Source organism: Cherax quadricarinatus, chromosome 21, assembly GCF_038502225.1.
Source record: "Cherax quadricarinatus isolate ZL_2023a chromosome 21, ASM3850222v1, whole genome shotgun sequence".
In the NCBI taxonomy this organism is placed as follows: domain Eukaryota; kingdom Metazoa; phylum Arthropoda; class Malacostraca; order Decapoda; family Parastacidae; genus Cherax; species Cherax quadricarinatus.
The window spans coordinates 7111239-7128673 of record NC_091312.1 but is presented as its reverse complement, the minus strand read 5'-3'; the positions used below and the strand labels follow the sequence as shown (position 1 = coordinate 7128673).

General features: G+C 39.0%; 2 protein-coding genes and 1 long non-coding RNA gene across 5 annotated transcripts in view; 1 reads left to right on the top strand and 2 right to left on the bottom strand.

The window, feature by feature from the left end:
- LOC128689074 (protein amalgam) overlaps window positions 1–1878 on the bottom strand; it is a 104067-nt gene extending 102189 nt beyond the window's left edge. The window contains exon 1 of the mRNA XM_053777156.2: window positions 1781–1878. The gene's annotated coding sequence lies outside the window, so the exon portion shown is untranslated. The remainder of the gene's footprint in view (window positions 1–1780) is intronic.
- The window catches only part of LOC128689073 (uncharacterized), a 172910-nt gene that overhangs the window by 31714 nt on the left and 123761 nt on the right, over window positions 1–17435 (bottom strand). The gene's annotated exons all lie outside the window — the stretch shown is intronic.
- LOC128689075 (uncharacterized) overlaps window positions 2466–17435 on the top strand; it is an 88333-nt gene continuing 73363 nt past the window's right edge. Inside the window, exon 1 of one of the 3 annotated variants that reach the window (XR_011392253.1) lies at window positions 2466–2588. This is a non-coding gene — a long non-coding RNA (uncharacterized lncRNA). Of the gene's footprint in view, window positions 2589–2662; window positions 2755–2785; window positions 2957–17435 lie in introns of those variants that run through there. The other 2 variants (XR_011392254.1, XR_008407108.2) reach the window with 2 other exon arrangements.

Sequence of the window (17435 nt, the reverse complement as noted above, 5' to 3'; positions counted from 1 at the left end):
TTTTGGGTCCTGGTAGTAGGACTAAGTGGCTCATCCAACCTGAACAAGGAATACACTGTTTTGAAGTATGGTACATTAATTACTTTCTGTTCAGAGTGTGATGAAAAAATGCATGGAAACCACATATGCCATCATATACTTCTCTTCAAGGTGTATGAACTGTTTTCTGGAATGTTGCTCCTAGAACACAACCACAGAAAATGGACCTGCTAAATGTAATTCCGAGATGTTATTCCAAGGTGCCACATTTGAGTCTCAAAAAGTAATGTGTTCACTTCCCTGGTTGTACTGCATCTGCTCTCTCTCTCTCTCTCTCTCTCTTCCCCACTGAGGAGAATTTATTTGAAATTTGTGTGAATTACCCTTGCTCTTAGTATCCCATTAACATAACTGCCCTCTTTTCAGCTGCTATACTCCACTCTAGATTATACACTGAAAGCAACCGCCATTTTACCTTCATATGAGTCATACATATTATCTCTCTCTCTCTCAAAACATGAAATGACTTAGCTAATACTGTACAAAATACTTACATAAGCTTCCACCTGAGTTGTTGATCCAAGAGAAGCATGGCAAGTAAGAAAATACTGACAGGATTAATGACAAAAAGGAGTATAATTTTCAAGGTAGCCTTATACACTCAAACTCTCCAGTCTCATGCTGTGATCACTTAACACTTATTGAAGCACTCTATAATTAGCACTGATTATCCACCTACTTTTCTTAAGTTTCATTTATTATTACTTGGTATGCTACCTCTAAACAGAATGCCAACCACAGGATTTCATTCAAAATGAGCTCATTAAATTTCCCATGGCCAAACCTCTCCTCTTAATTTTTTTTATTAACACTGGTCATTCCCCACCAAGGCAGGGTGACCCAAAAAAAGAAGAAACACTTTCATCATTCACTCCATCACTATCACTTAACTACAGTTAAACTGCAACATCAACACCCCTTCTTCAGAGTTCAGGTACTGTACTTCCCACTGCCAGGACTCAAGTCTGGCTTGCCGGTTTCCCTGAATCCCTTCATAAAAGTTACCTTGCTCACACTCCAACATGAAGTCAAGTCATAAAAGCCATTTATCTCCACTCACTCCTAACATGCTCATGCAAGATTGCTTGAAGTCCAAGCCCCTTGCACACAAAACCTCCTTTACACCTTCCCTCCAACCTTTTCTTGGCCAACCCTTACCCAGCCTTCCTTCCACTATAGATTTATATGCTCTCAAAGTCATTCTATTTTGTTCCATCCTCTCTAAATGTCCAAACCACCTCAACAACCCATCCTTAGCCCTCTGGATAATACTTTTAGTAACCCCACATCTCCTAATTTCCAAACTATGGATTCTCTGCCTTATATTCACACCACATATTGCCCTCAGACATGACATTTCCACTGCCTTCGGCTTTCTCCTTGTTGCAACATTCAGCACCCATGCTTCACACGCATACAAGAGTGCTGGCACCACTATACTCTCATACATTCCCCTCTTTGCTTCCATGGATAACGTTCTTTGTCTCCACAGACTCCTCAGTGCTCCACTCACCTTTCTCCTCTCATCAAATCTATGAACACCTCGTCTTTCCTAGAAACATCTGCTGACAAGTCCACTCTCAAATATCTGAATACATTCACTTCCTCCATATTCCCTACCTCCAATCTGATATTTAATCTTTAATCACCTAAATGTTTTGTTATTCTCATCATTTTACTCTTTCCTATGTTCACTTTTAATTTCCTTCTTTTACATATCCTTCTAAACTTATCCACCAACCTCTACAAATTCTCTTCTAAATCTCCCCAAAACACACTGTCATCAGCAAAAGAGTAATTGACGACTCCCACTTTGTGTTAGATTCTTTATCTTTTAACCCATAATCAGTCCAACTGTATATATACGTTCACTACCCCAGTGCCCTGAATATTTTGAAAAATAATTTTTTTTTTATGAAAATAAAGAGCACATTTTTCTAAGTGTTATAGGATAAAAAAAAATATTAGGGTCAGTACTTACAGAGATATGAGGCCAAGAAGTTGGCACTGGATGCTCGTATGAGAGCAACATTGAGCCCTGTCGCTTGCAGAAGTGTTGCCGATATACCTTTTTTTCTATTTTTCATGTTATTTTATATAATTTTTATGCTCTGATAATTACAGTTTATAGCAGTTCTTGTCATTTCATAACCAATCTTTGTTCTGACAGTAGTATTAGGTACTGAAATTGTACTCAAATTAGTAAAGTTTGCCACAAACACACTGACAGGTAGACATTTACACCTGCCTTGGCTATTTACTATTGTCTTGGAATATATACAGAGTATTTGTAAGTCCCAGCAATGTTTTGGATATATGGAAGTATAGAAGAAGTATAGAAGAAGACGAAGACAAAAAGAAGAAAAGAATAATAATAATAATAATAATAATAATAATAATAATAATAATAATAATAGTACATAATAATAAGTTCCCTTGAAGCATATAAAACAAGCCTCAGTCCACCCCTGACAGTGAAGTGATAAGATGAGATAACACTAGATAAGAGTTGACATTTGATGAGCGTCAGCCCTCGTTTGTTTTCGCTGGTACACAAACATGTCTATCTGTCTATTTGTCTGTCTGTCAAGCTCCTTGTCTATCTGTCTATCCATCTAGCTCTCTGTCTCAGAGAGAGCCACAAGACTGCATCATCATGTTTACTCGTATCTTCAAGCAGAGTATAGCACTCTGGATTTTTTGGGGTTATCCTAGGTAATTTACACTATGTATACTTGTATTTATGTGTACCTGTGAGACAGAGACAGAGAGACAAAGATAGACAGAGACAGAGAGACAAAGATAGAGACAGACATAGACACAGACAAATGGAGGCAGGCTGCCAGCAGCTGGCCAGCCACGCAGCTGGCCGGCCAGCCAGCCAGCCAGCCAATCAGCCAGCCAGCCTGCTGAATAAGTATTACCTTCCAAAATTGTTTCTCTTTACTTAGGGCATAGGTTATAAGACATTCTGCAAGGGTGTTACACAAATGTTGCACACGGGTTATTATCGAGGTTTTTTGATATTTCCTCGACCACTTATGGCCACATCTACCTCAAGCCACTAAACTCGGGGTCAACATCACTTTCCTCTTAAAATGGGAGAGTTAATACTATATGAAATCAGTGAATCCCAGGTGTTTGCCACAGAGGCACTGTTAGGGTTGGTGTCACCTGGGGTGGCATCTTTGGTGTCACCCCCATGAAATTCAAGGGCAAGGGGATGGGGGGGAGTAAACTCCAGTTGCGTCAGTATTGCATGATCGGTAACTAAAGTTTAGCAATGAGAAAGTTTAAGGGCCATAAACTGAACAGGAGAATACTTCAACTTTATTAACCCTTTCAGGGTTGGTGCCATGCTAGTATGGCTTATGCGCCAGGGTTGGTGCCGTACTAGTGTGCATAAATTCTAGTGGCCTCAAATTAAGCAGGAAACAGCTGGTACGCCTAGATGTGAGAGAATGGGTCTCCATGGTCAGCGTGTGCTGTACAAAAAAAATCGAGGACCCAGTGGTGCATTGTGGGAAAGCCATTACACCTTGTTCACCATGTCTAGCACTAAGAAACTCCTCACTCCTCAGCTAATTGGGGCTCTTATGTTCCCAAGTGACAGTTCAAACACAGATGGAAGTGTCAATGAAGATGAATTTCATGGTTTTGAGGAGTTTGCGACTGAAAGCAATGCCCAGGAAACCTGAAGGAAGGAAGGAAGAAGGAAGGAAGGAAGGTAGGAATGAAGGAAGAGATAAGAGGAAGGAGGGAAGGAAGGAGGGAAGGAAGGTGGGAAGGAAGGAAGGTGGGAAGGAAGGAGGGAGGGAAGGAAGGAAGGAGGGAAGGAAGGAAGGAAGGAAGGAGGGAAGGAGGGAAGGAAGGAAGGAGACCATCAACCTAGGATAACCCAAAAAATTCAGACAGTGATTTATTTCCATGTGGGTTGGTGGGGTGGGGAGGAAGTTGACAGGCAGTGAGGGTGGTGAATGACAGTGTTATTTGTCAATGTTACACTAATTATGCTGGTGACTCAGCATATTTATAAATCCACCCCCACACAACTACGAGCTTTACAGATGCTGTAGCAGTTCTGGGAAGTGTCCAGTGACTTTATACAGTAGAGCCCCGCTTTACGGCATTTCACTTTACGGCGTTCCGCTAATACGGTCATTTCAAATTATGACCAAAACTCGCTATATGGCTCCCCCCACCTGACTTTCTAATACGGTCACCGCACCCCGCCCGGTTTGTTTACATTCTCTGTGAGATCCGTAAGCACTAAGTCTCTCCATTTTGTCTGGAAACTCCAAAATTTCAAGTGTTTTTAAAAGTTATTTAATATTTTATACATACTCTGATAATTATACTTATGTATACCTGTACCTAAATAAACTTGCACACTGTGCTGGCATGCAGGTACACATTAAAATCAGTAAGACTGTCTTATGTCTCCAGACGTCATATTAGTGATGATAATAATAATCATCGAGTCTCATCAAATGTCGTATACAGTGGACCCTTGGCCAACGATGGCATCGATTAACGATAAATCCGACTAGCGATACATTTTAACGCAAAAATTTTGCCTCGACTAGCACTAAAAAACTCGACCAACACTATTCGTTCCGTCTGAGACGCGCCCACTTCTGGCCAGTGTTTACAAGCCAGCCAGCCACCGCGGTCGCTTCCAAACATACAATCGGAACATTTCATATTATCACAGCCTTTTTAGTGATTGCACCTGCAAAATAAGTCACCATGGGCCCCAAGAAAGCTTCTAGTGCCAACCCTACAGCAAAAAGGGTGAGAATTACTATGGATATGAAGAAAGAGATCATTGCTAAGTATGAAAGTGGAGTGCATGTCTCCGAGCTGGCCAGGTTGTACACAAAACCCCAATCAACCATCGCTACTATTGTGGGCAAGAAAACGGCAATCAAGGAAGCTGTTCTTGCCAAAGGTGTAACTATGTTTTCGAAACTGAGATTGCAAGTACTCGAAGATGTTGAGAGACTGTTATAGGTGTGGATAAACGAAAAACAGATAGCAGGAGATAGCATCTCTCAAGCGATCATATGTGAAAAGGCTAGGAAGTTGCATGATGATTTAATTAAAAAAAATGCCAGCAACTAGTGGTGATGTGAGTGAATTTAAGGCAGCAAAGGTTGGTTTGAGAGATTTAAAGGGAAGGGAAGTAACCCCGGAAAAAGACTTGCCACCTCAAGTCCTAATGGAAGGGGATTCCCCTTCTAAACACTAAGACCATCAACACTCTCCCCTCCTCCCATCCCATCAATCATCACCAGATCTTCAATAAAGGTAAGGTGTCATGTAACTGTGCATGTCTTCTTCAGTTTGTGTGTATTAAAATTAATATTTCATGTGGTAAAAACAATTTTTTTTTCATACTTTGGGGTGTCCTACACGGATCAATTTGATTTCCATTATTTCTTATGGGGAAAATTAACTTGACTAACGATAATTTTGACTAACGATGAGCTCTCAGGAACGGATTAATAGCGTTAGTCGAGGGCCCACTGTATTACGTTAATAAACGCATTTTCATTAATCCATCTGTGATATTTTTTTCAAAATTATATAATAAACACGATGCATAACATATAAATATGATAAATACACCCCACAGCAGAATAAATAAACATAAATATGAGATGTGGTAGCAGACGACTTGCACAAATGACGCCATACTAGAAATGATGATAATAATTACTCACCGAGTCTCAATAAATGTCGTATATTACGTTAATATACACATTTTCATTAATCCATCCATGATATTTATTTCAAAATTATATAATAAACTCGATACATAACATATAAAGATGATAAATACACTCCACAATAAAATAAATAAACATAAATATGAGATGAGTAGCCAGATAACTTGTACAAGTGACGGCAAGAATAGCATTTTCTCTAATCTAACATAAGAGAAAATGTGTTACTGGAGGTAACTGTAGAAAATTATTCCTTTCGTATGAAAGTTTATTCTGGTATACACAAATAGTTACATAGATTATCATACATAGTAGCATATGTGTAGAGAACCTGGGATAACCCAAAAAAGTCAGTGACTTATTTCCACTGCCTTCACTCAGAGCATCATTTCTTCTCAAAATGATGTTACATGAGAATGGGAGTGTTCTTCTTTATTTATTCTACCGTATCAATGTAGAGACAACTTGTACACAATGTAATTTGTACACAAACCAGATGTGTACATTTTTTTTGTTTAAAAAACTTACGTTCGCCTGGTTTGTTTACATAACTCTGCACCAGTCCTCTCTCATGCACTCATTCTCTCTCTCTCATTTATTCATTTTATCTCATTTACTTACTCCTGACCCTACATTAAGACTACAAATATTTTAACCCTTTGACTGTTTACGACATAAAAATACGTCTTACGAGCCAATGTTTCTGACATATTTATACACACAAATTCTAGCGGCTTCAAATCAAGCGGGAAAGGCCTGGTAGGCCTACATGAGAGAATGGGTCTCAGTGGTCAGTGTGCACCCTGTGAAAAAAATCTGGGACCCAGCGGTGCATTGTGGGAACGCCATCTTGTTAGTCCATTTTCACCATGCCTCTCGGTAAGAAGTTCCTCACTCCTCGGCGGATTGGAGGTCTTTTGTTCCCAAGTGATAGCTCTAACAGTGATGAAAATGTCAGTGACAGTGAATTCCAGGGTTTTGAAGTGAGTGTTACCAGAAAAAGTGCCCAGGATAACGTAATTAGTGATGAAAACCCAGATGACCCACAACCTTCCACCTCTGGTGCTGGGCCGGCTTGTTCACGTTCACGTTCGCCTGTACCAGGATGAAAGAGGAAACTATCTGGTCGTGTACAACACCCAGATGTTAGCAGTGAATGTGATAGTGATAGTGATTTCAAGGTCATTGAAAGCAGTTCTAGTGACAGTGAGGGTGAATATTCCCCAGTGAAGCGGCAGTATGTACGACGTAGCATGCGGTCTGGTAGTGTTTCATATGTTGTTCCAAGGGGAAGGAGAAACTCTGGGAGCACATCCCGTGGCCCTACACCACGACCTGATAGTGAAGATGACGATATTGTAACGATGGGTATGAATGATGTGAGTGAGGGAGCAGGCAGTGGTAGTGATAGTGAGGGTGGCACGGCCCATGTGGCACCCGACCCCACACTCCCACAACCTGCACAACCACAACCACAGTACAATATCCAGACCCCACCAGCAGACCGCATCAGGGATTGGCAGGACGGTGACGAGTTTGTTCCCAGTCCCCATGACTTTGATGAAACACAAAGTGGAATAAAGCCATCATGTCCACTTGGGAACAATGCCAGTGAACTGGACTGCTTTGAGTTATTCTTCGATGAACCCCTGATGGACATCGTTGTCAGGGAAACAAACACATACTGTGATTACACAATGGAAAACACAATACTCTCACCAAAATCACGGCTACACAAGTGGAAGGAGACAACTGTAGCAGAGATGTACCTGTTTTTTGCCACAATAATGCTTATGCCACATGTGTATAAGCACACTGTCACCACATACTGGGCAACAGAACGCCTGATTTCAACTCCAGGTTTTAGTGACATTATAGGTGTCAATCGTTTCCTGATACTGTTACGTATGTTACACTTTTCAGACAAAACCAGGCCTGACAGAAGCAACAGGTTATATAAGATAAGAAATGTGTTTATGTACCTGAAACAAAAGTGTTGCATGTATTTTTATCCCTTCAGGAAGCTTGTTATTGATGAGTCCTTGATTTTATTCAAAGGAAGACTCTCATTCAAGCAATATATACCAAGCAAGAGGAAACGCTTTGGTGTAAAGCTATTTGTACTGTGTGATTGCAGAAGTGGTCTAGTTTTGGATATCATTGTGTACACTGGCAGTAATACTTTGAGAGATACCATGAAGTTATTGGGTATCTCTGGTGATGTGGTTCGAACAATGATGGAACCATATCTTGGTAAGGGGCATATGTTATTTACTGATAACTGGTACACAAGCCCCTTACTCAGTGATTTCTTGCGAGTGAACTTGACAGACGTGTGTGGCACAGTGCGTCGTAATCGTAAACATATGCCAAGGTTCGACGCTGGCACTCGCAGAGGTGAGGTGCAAGCCTTTGATGCCAATGACATCATAGCATTTCGGTGGCATGACAAACGTTATGTCACATTGTTGACATCAGTTCACCGAAACGAAATGGTACACAGTGGCAGGCACAACAGAGAGACCAATGAACCCATTCTAAAGCCTGCAGCTGTCATGGACTACAACCTCAATATGCGCTTAGTGGACAAATGTGACATGCAGATTGGGTTTGCAGACTGTGTACGCAAGAGTTGTAAGTGGTATATAAAACTTTTTTTCCATCTTGTTGATATCTCTATGCTAAATGCTTATAACATATACAAGTTGAAGACCAACAAAACACCAAAATATGGTTAATTTTGCTTGTCAGTAATCAGACAAATAATTGCAAAGTACCAGGGAGCAACACCTGCAATAGACCAGCGCCCACGAAATTACCAACACACATCATCTCGTTTCAGGCCTGGTGATCACTACCCCATGCAACTGCCTCCTACTACTGCCAAGAAAAATGCTCCGAAGAGGTGTTATGTATGTACACATACCACAAAATGCCCACAAACACGCAGAGACACTCATTTTATGTGTGAGGAGTGTCAAGTGCCACTCTGCATATACCCATGTTTCAAAGAGTTCCACAAGCTGCAGCAGTTCTAGGAATGTGTTTAGTGACTGTACATATGTATATATATTATGGAACAATAGTAATGAATATTGTTTTGTATTGTTTGTTTGTGTAAACAAAGTGTATACACAAACTAATAGTGATAAAGTTTGTTCTGTTATTGTGTTGTAAACAATGAGTGTATATTTGAAGAATGCACCTTACATTGGTCTCACAGGCCACATAAGTTACCTGGAACAGAAAAATATTGAAAAATGCAAGAAACCTTTGAATTAGAGTAAATAAAAGAATACCGGGTGGGCGGCAGTCGCCGCTGTTGCCGTACGCACATCACTTTCTGCAAACTTTGTGGCTCTATATCTCGGTAAGTACTGATGGCAAAAATTTTTTTTAGGCTTAAAACACTCAGAAAAATATTCCTAACATTTTCATAAGAAAAAATATTTTTTTTTTCGAATATTTGGCGACATAGAATGACAGTTTCAGAGAGGGGCCTGAAACAGTCAAAGGGTTAAGGTAAGTAATGAGTGAACTGTATATACATTTTATTGCTCTGGGATGCTTAAATATCATAGAATAGTATGTGTGGGTGGAATGGCCTGGTACGGTAGCCCGGCTGACTACCATACATACCACACTTGATATTTTACAATAAATACTACTCATCTCACCCTAGATTAAGACTACAAATATTTTAAGGTAAGTAATGAGTGCACTATGTGTGTATTGTACTTTTTTATTGCTTTTTGATGCCTAGTTCTATTGCTAACTTAATATATGTTAGTGTAAACTTGTTATCTAGTGTTTGTATGCATTTATAAGTGGAAAAAAAGGGTGTTCCACTTTACGGCAATTTCCGCTTTATGGCGGTAGCCTGGAACCTAACTTGCCGTATAAGTGGGGCCCTACTGTATGTGTATATATATATGTGACAGAAAAACATAAACATTTTTTATTGTTGGTTTGTGTACACATGTTTTGTAAACAATATAATGACTGTTTGTGCAGTTATTGTGTAGCATATGAGTGAATATACATTCAATATACTGTACCTTATATTGGTCTCACAGGACATAAAATTACTTGAATGAAGAAAAAAAGGAAGGAAGTAAGGAAGGAGGGAAGTAGGTAGGTAGGAGGAGATGAGAGGAAGGAAGGTAGGTAGGTAGGAAGAGATGAGAGGATGGAAGGAAGGAAAGAAGGAAGGTAGGTAGGTTTGTGGGGAGGAAGGAATGTGTTGTGGAAGACAGTGAGGTTAGTGAGTGGTGGTATGATGCATTATTATGACACAAGACACATCAGTGACTCAGCATATTTACAAGTCCACCCCCACAACTACAAGCTTTCAGAACCTCTTGTAGTTATAGGAACCTGTCCAGTGACTATATGTGTATATATATGATAGAAAAATAGTAATAAACAACATTTTTTATTGTTGGTTTGTGTAAACATGTTTTGTAAACAATATAATGGCAGCAAAGTTTGTGCTGTTATTGTGTAGTATACAATGAGTGAATATATACCAAATAGTCTTTGTATTGGTCTCAGGGGCCATAAAAGTTACTTGAAAAAATAAAATGTTAAAAAATAAAAAAGAAGAAAAAAGCAAAATAAACTATTTCCAGGTGACTGGGAGTCGGCGATGTTGTTGTATGCAGTTCAATTTCTGTCAACTTCATGCCTCCATATCTTCATAAATATTGATAGCAAAAAAATTTTTTTTGGCCTATAATACTCACAAAAAAAAAAACTCGTTTCATAAGAAAAAATAATATTTTTTTCGAATATTTTTCGACCCTGAGAAAAAGTTTGGGGGAGGGCCTGTCGACCCTGAAAGGGTTAATAATAAAATAAATAATAGTAGTAATATTGAGGAAACAAACTCAAATACCACTTTGAGTACAGGCAACAGATCCTACATTTATTCATCTTCAACAATGCCTCTCCCCCCCCCAAAAAAAAAAAGAAAACTTGAAAAATAAAGAAAAACACTGCAGTATCAGGGAAACACTAGTTCCGATTTGACCTTGAGTACAGGTAACATCTCAACGAATCTGATCTTACATTTCCTTGCCTTCAATCCTGCAAAATCATCTATCACATCAAAATCAATGATTTTCTTTATATAGGTCTATTTGTACTCTGTAATCATATAAGCAGCTATATAAAAACTAAGGATTCTTCTCTTATGTTGGTGCAGCACTGTTTTGGGCATTAGTGTCACCTTCTTTAGGGGCTCTATGGTGTCACCCAAGGCATCCCCCCCGCTGCCCCTTTACAACGTCACTGGTTTGCCGCGCTGTTTGCTCTAGCTGGCGCTCATTTGAACTGGTGTTCCCACAAGGTACTAAGTGGTCCCAGATTTTTTTAATACAGTGCGGCACTAGCGGTAAGAATGTACATGTGTATATACATTTGGACCGTTTATGGGTTAATCCCTCGCCTCTTGCCAACACCTGAACATTCACTGCTTTTCAACCCCATCTATAAATATACAGTGGTACTTCAGTACTCGAATAGCTCCCAACTCAAGCAATTCGGTACTCGAACACTTTCAGTAAAAAAAATTGCTTGGTAGTCAACCGTTTGCTCGGTATTCAGCCAAACAAACACAACCTGCCTACTTCTTTTATAAAAGAAATGTGTGCAAAATGGGGGAAAGTGCAAAGTTTTCTTGAAAAATATCACCCACACAAAGTTATAGCAAATCATGTTATAAGCCTGCTGAATGACAATGCTATGTCTCACTTCAGAAACATTTTAAGCATCGTAGTATAGTATGTGTGGGTGGGGTGGCCAGGAGGGCTACCACACCTGACTTCTTAGAGTATACTACTCACCTTTAGCTCTACATTAAGACTACAAATATTTTGAGCTAAATAATGAGTGTACTGTGTGTGTATTTTACTTTTTAATGCCTAGTTCTAATATATGTTAGTGTAAACTTGTTTTCTGGCATTTATATGCATTTATAAATGGAAAAAAGTGGAGGTCTGCTTTCCAGCAGTAGCCTGGAACCTAACCTGCCAAATAAGTGGGGCCCTACTGTACTCGTTTACCAATGACTCACACTTACAACAGGCTCTCTGACCAGTATGCATACATAAATAATGTATACGATTTTATGTATTCTGTTTATTTCAATATACAGTACACTACTGTATGAACATTTAAAAATGAAGAATTGAGACACTTATGCAGCATATGGGAAGACAAAACCTTCTTTATCGGCTAAGAAAATTACGCTATGCCCAAAAAATCCACCAGTGCTTTGTGAGGGATGGAAAAATCGCAGTTAGGAAACAGCCCACTGGGAAGAGATACTTCATCTCTACAGAACATGACCTTAAAACATTCCTAAGTGAGGCTGGACTAACAGAATCAGAGTAAAGTGCAGATAATACCCACAGCCCACAGTTAGTGTTATATTGTCATAAATTTGTGCCCCCCTAAAATTCTAATACCCCAACTACTTTTGATTGTCATTGTTGTATTCAACGACCATTCTACCTCATAGTCTTAATATGTTTAATATCTACAGAATCTATCTCCTTTCTTTACAACTTACCGCATCACTGTTCCATCTTATTTTATTATAAACTAGCCATAACTTGTCCTCAATAATTCTACCTCACTTTAAGAAATACTCAATTGCCCAATTCTATTCTAAAATCCCTATTATTGCCCAATTTTGCTTTAAACTATATTGATCAAACTTATTGTAAACTTCTTTTATTGACCATTTTATTCTATACTTTTTTAAACTAGTATTTTCAACTACAACTTTTATATTATCCTGTCTACCATCTTACTAGCATATTATAACCAAGTCATTGCCATTTTTATTTTTATCATTTTTTTTATTATTCTTTTGCTACCTTAACTTGTGTATTTTATCCTGTCAATTTAAATCTAGTTATACTCTAATTCTTGTAAACAACTTATATAAGACCTTAGTGCAATTACAATTGAGAGTCTTGTGCCTTTTTTATATTATTAGATTAAACACAGTTGTACTATAGTCAATACCAAATTCATTATATTAGACCATAGTGCAATTACTAGTGAGAGACTGGTGCTATTTTTAATTTGTATTTTTATATTATTAGATTAAATCTAGTTGTACTATAGCTCATTCTAGCTCAAAACATAGACTCCACAAAAGTCATTATATTAGACCTTAGTGCAATTACAAGTGAGAGTCTTGTTCTATTTTAAATTTGTATTTTTATATTACTAGTTTATACCTAGTTGTACTTTAGTTCTTTCCAGCACAACACATAGACAACATCAACTTCATTATGTGTAGTAGTGACTATACTCTACATGACCAAAATACTCTAGCTATATACTTATCCAAACTTCCCACCACTACAGATATCAGTACTAGAGCTCAACACACAACTCAGGATATAAATAACCATAATTTAAACCTAGAAGATGATTGATTACGTTGACCCTGATCTAAACCTCCATAATCTGACACCCAATCGAAACCTATTGGAAAGTAACTGCCTTTATTACACAGCAACACAAGCCAGCACTATCCTAAACAATGCTAAAAGTCTATCAGTACTTAACTACAACATCAGGTCCTTAAGCAAACACTATGATGACCTCCTGGCACTCCTTGAATCACTAAAGACACCCTTCTCCTGCATTATTCTTACTGAGACCTGGCTTAAGCAGGACACAATAGATATCTACCCTCTACCAGGATACACAGCAATTCACAACTGCAGACCAAACCAAGTTGGGGGTGGTATTGCAATCTATTACTCTAACCAATTATCTTGTATTAGCACCACTTGCTTTAGTGATGAATATGGGGAATACATTTTTGCTAATTTTACTGTAAAAAACCTTAAGACACCTATAACAATCGGTGCCATTTACCGGATATCTCACACAAACATCCCAAATTTCAGTGAGAAATTAAAGTCACTAATAACAAACAGACAAATGAATAAGCACCACCTTCTCTTAGCTGGAGACTTCAACATCAACCTTGGCTTACTAGATGATCAGCCTGTAACTGATTTCATCAACAATATGAACAACACACTTCTCATACCAACAATAACTAAACCAACCAGGCTCACTGAGACAAGTGCAACCATAATAGACCACATATGGACCAATATACTAGCCCTCCTTAAATCAGGGATAATCACAGATAGCACTACAGACCACTACCCTACCTTCCTCCTGACAAACATTAGTAAACCACCACTTGAATTCAACAAAGTCTCATTTAGACTCCATGACGAGGCCTCAATAAGGAAGTTCACAGCTGACCTAGAGATTGTTGACTGGCCTACAGAATTCTCCAAGGCCAATGGTATTGATGACTGGACAGACATTTTTCTTAACAAATTACTTAGACTATACAACAAACATTGTCCTATAAAAACGAAACAGATCACAAACAAACGGCTTGGTTGCCCATGGCTAACCAGTACCATTCTGAAATCCATTGACAAGAAACACCAATATGAAAAGCAATATAGACAGGGCTTAATACACAAAGATATTCTTAAACACTATTCATCAGTTTTCACCAAAGTAATAAAGAAAGCCAAACAACTATACTACTCCAGTAGATTCACAGACACTAGAGGAGATATAGAAAAGACCTGGAAAACACTCTCTCAAATTCTAGGGACCCACAAACTGAAAAAAAACAAGAATATTGTCCTAACTAAACCTAATGAAACACCACTACATCCCACTGACACAGCTAACAAGATAAACGACTTCTTCTCAACCATAGGATCTAATCTCGCCAATAAAATCCCACATGCCAATGCCCATGTCGGGGACTACCTAGATGGGAATTTTACAAAATTCCTTCTATCTTGCACCAACTGAGCCCTCGGAAGTCACCGAGATTATAAAGTCACTTAAAAACAACTCAGGGAATCTGTCTAATGTCCCACCATTACTGTACAAGCGAGCGGCCCATATCCTTTCGCATGCTATTTCATTACTTTTTAACAAGTCACTAGAAACTAGCACCTTCCCGAAACTACTCAAGATGGCAAGGGTTACACCAATACATAAAGGTGGTGACCCTACAGACTTAAACAACTATAGGCCAATATCAAACTTACCATTGCTATCCAAAATCTTTGAGAAACTCGTGCACAGGAGACTATATTCATTTATAACAACACAAAACATACTCAACCCCTGCCAATTTGGATTCAGGAAAAATAAAAGCACTAATGATGCAATCATAAAAATGCTAGATCTGCTTTACACAGCATTGGAAAATAAGGAATATCCACTAGGAATTTTTATTGACCTAAGAAAAGCTTTTGACACAGTAGACCTGGAGTACCTGGAGTTTACCTGGAGAGAGTTCCGGGGGTCAACGCCCCCGCGGCCAGGTCTGTGACCAGGCCTCCTGGTGGATCAGAGCCTGATCAACCAGGCTGTTACTGCTGGCTGCACGCAAACCAACGTACGAGCCACAGCCCGGCTGATCAGGAACCGACTTTAGGTGCTTGTCCAGTGCCAGCTTGAAGACTGCCAGGGGTCTGTTGGTAATCCCCCTTATGTATGCTGGGAGGCACGACATCCTACTCCACAAACTTGACCATTACGGTATAAGAGGCCATGCGCTTGCTTATTTCAAATCTTACCTTACTAATAGGTATCAGTATGTCACCATTAAAGACACAGCATCAACAACACGGCCACTTGATACTGGAGTTCCGCAAGGAAGTGTCCTTGGTCCCCTGCTCTTCCTCATATACATCAATGATCTTCCAAACGTATCCCAACACCTGAAACCCATTCTCTTTGCTGACGACACGACTTATGTCATCTCTCACCCTAATCTTGCCACCCTCAACACCATTGTTAACGAGGAGCTGATCAAAATATCGACTTGAATGACAGCCAACAAACTTACGCTTAACACTGACAAAACCTACTATATTATGTTTGGTAGCAGAGCAGGAGATGCACAAATTAACATTAAGATCGACAACACTCTAATTACCAGACATAATGAGGGCAAATTCCTAGGCCTATGCCTTGACAACAACCTCAATTTCAGCACCCATATCCAACACATAACCAAAAAAGTATCCAAAACGGTTGGGATCCTCTCCAAGATACGATACTACGTGCCACAAACTGCCCTTATCACACTATACCATTCACTTATATATCCATACCTCACCTATGCTATTTGTGCTTGGGGATCAACTGCAGCAACACACCTAAAGCCAATAATAACCCAACAAAAAGCTGCAGTAAGAATAATCACTAAATCCCATCCCTGGCAACACCCCCCCCCACTCTTCATAGATCTAAACTTACTCCCTGTTCAGTACATCCACACTTACTACTGTGCAATCTACATCTACAGGACCTTAAACTCCAATATCAACCTTGACCTAAAACGCTTTCTTGATAGTTGTGACAGAACCCACAGGCATAAAACCAGACACAAACATCTCTACGACATTCCCCGTGTCCGACTAAACCTTTACAAAAATTCAATGTATGTCAAAGGCCCTAAAATCTGGAACACCCTACCTGAGAACTCTAGAACTGCAGACACATTCATCACCTTCAAAACTACCATTAGAAAACATCTTATCTCCCTGATACACCCCATCAACTAACTACATGAATACCACCTGGTGGTTCACACTTACACTCACTCACCCATTTGACCATAAACAGAAATATTAATCTCAATCTTAAAATAATGAATCATATGATACTCCAATACTGAAACTATATACTGTGCCAAAACAAAAGCATTCACATTGCTAAACTCACAAACTAGTATTTAGTCACTTAACCATAATACCAACTTACCTCATAATTTCTAATATTTTAAAATAAAGAATTAAACTAAGTCTGCCCGAAATGACTAGCCATGCTAGGCGTTCTAGTGGTACACTCTGTAATCATTATTTAACTACATGTAAACCACACAACAACCAAATTCTGTATATTCAACATTGTAATCTTTATAGAGAATAAACTTTGAAAGTCTACCAATCACTCCTCTTTCCTCCTGTACCCACCCTCCTATAGCCACAAACTTCTGCTTATTATACTTGTTATAACCCACTTTTTGCATCTGACTCGTTTTAATCCACACAATTCTTAAATTTACTTTCGTTTTTCTTTTTTGGCCGCCCTGCCTTGGTGGGACATGGCCGGTTTGTTGAAAGAAGAAGAATCCTTAAATTTAACAGAATTGTTCCCCTGTAAGCCATGTGTGTCTTAAGAGGTGACTAAAATGCCTAGAGCAAGGGGCTAGTAATCCCTCCACCTGTATATATTACTAAATTTAAAAAGAGAAACTTTTGTTTTTCTTTTTGGGCCACCCTGCCTTGGGGGAATATGGCCAGTTTGTTGAAAGAAGAATCCTTAAATTTATACATTTATATTCCCTCTTCCCCTTCCATAACTGATCCTTCAACATTATTGCTATCTCTTCCTTAGCTCTAACTCTCTCAGATACTCCTGACTATCCCATTTATTTTGCCCCACTGAAACTCCCCTACCCCCCCTGCTTAATATTCTTATATGTGTTAATGTTAGTTGGTCAAAGCAATATTTTGATATAGCCTGTGAATCACTCAAGTCCAGATCTGAAACAAAATTTATTTATGAACAGAATTTTGTAGT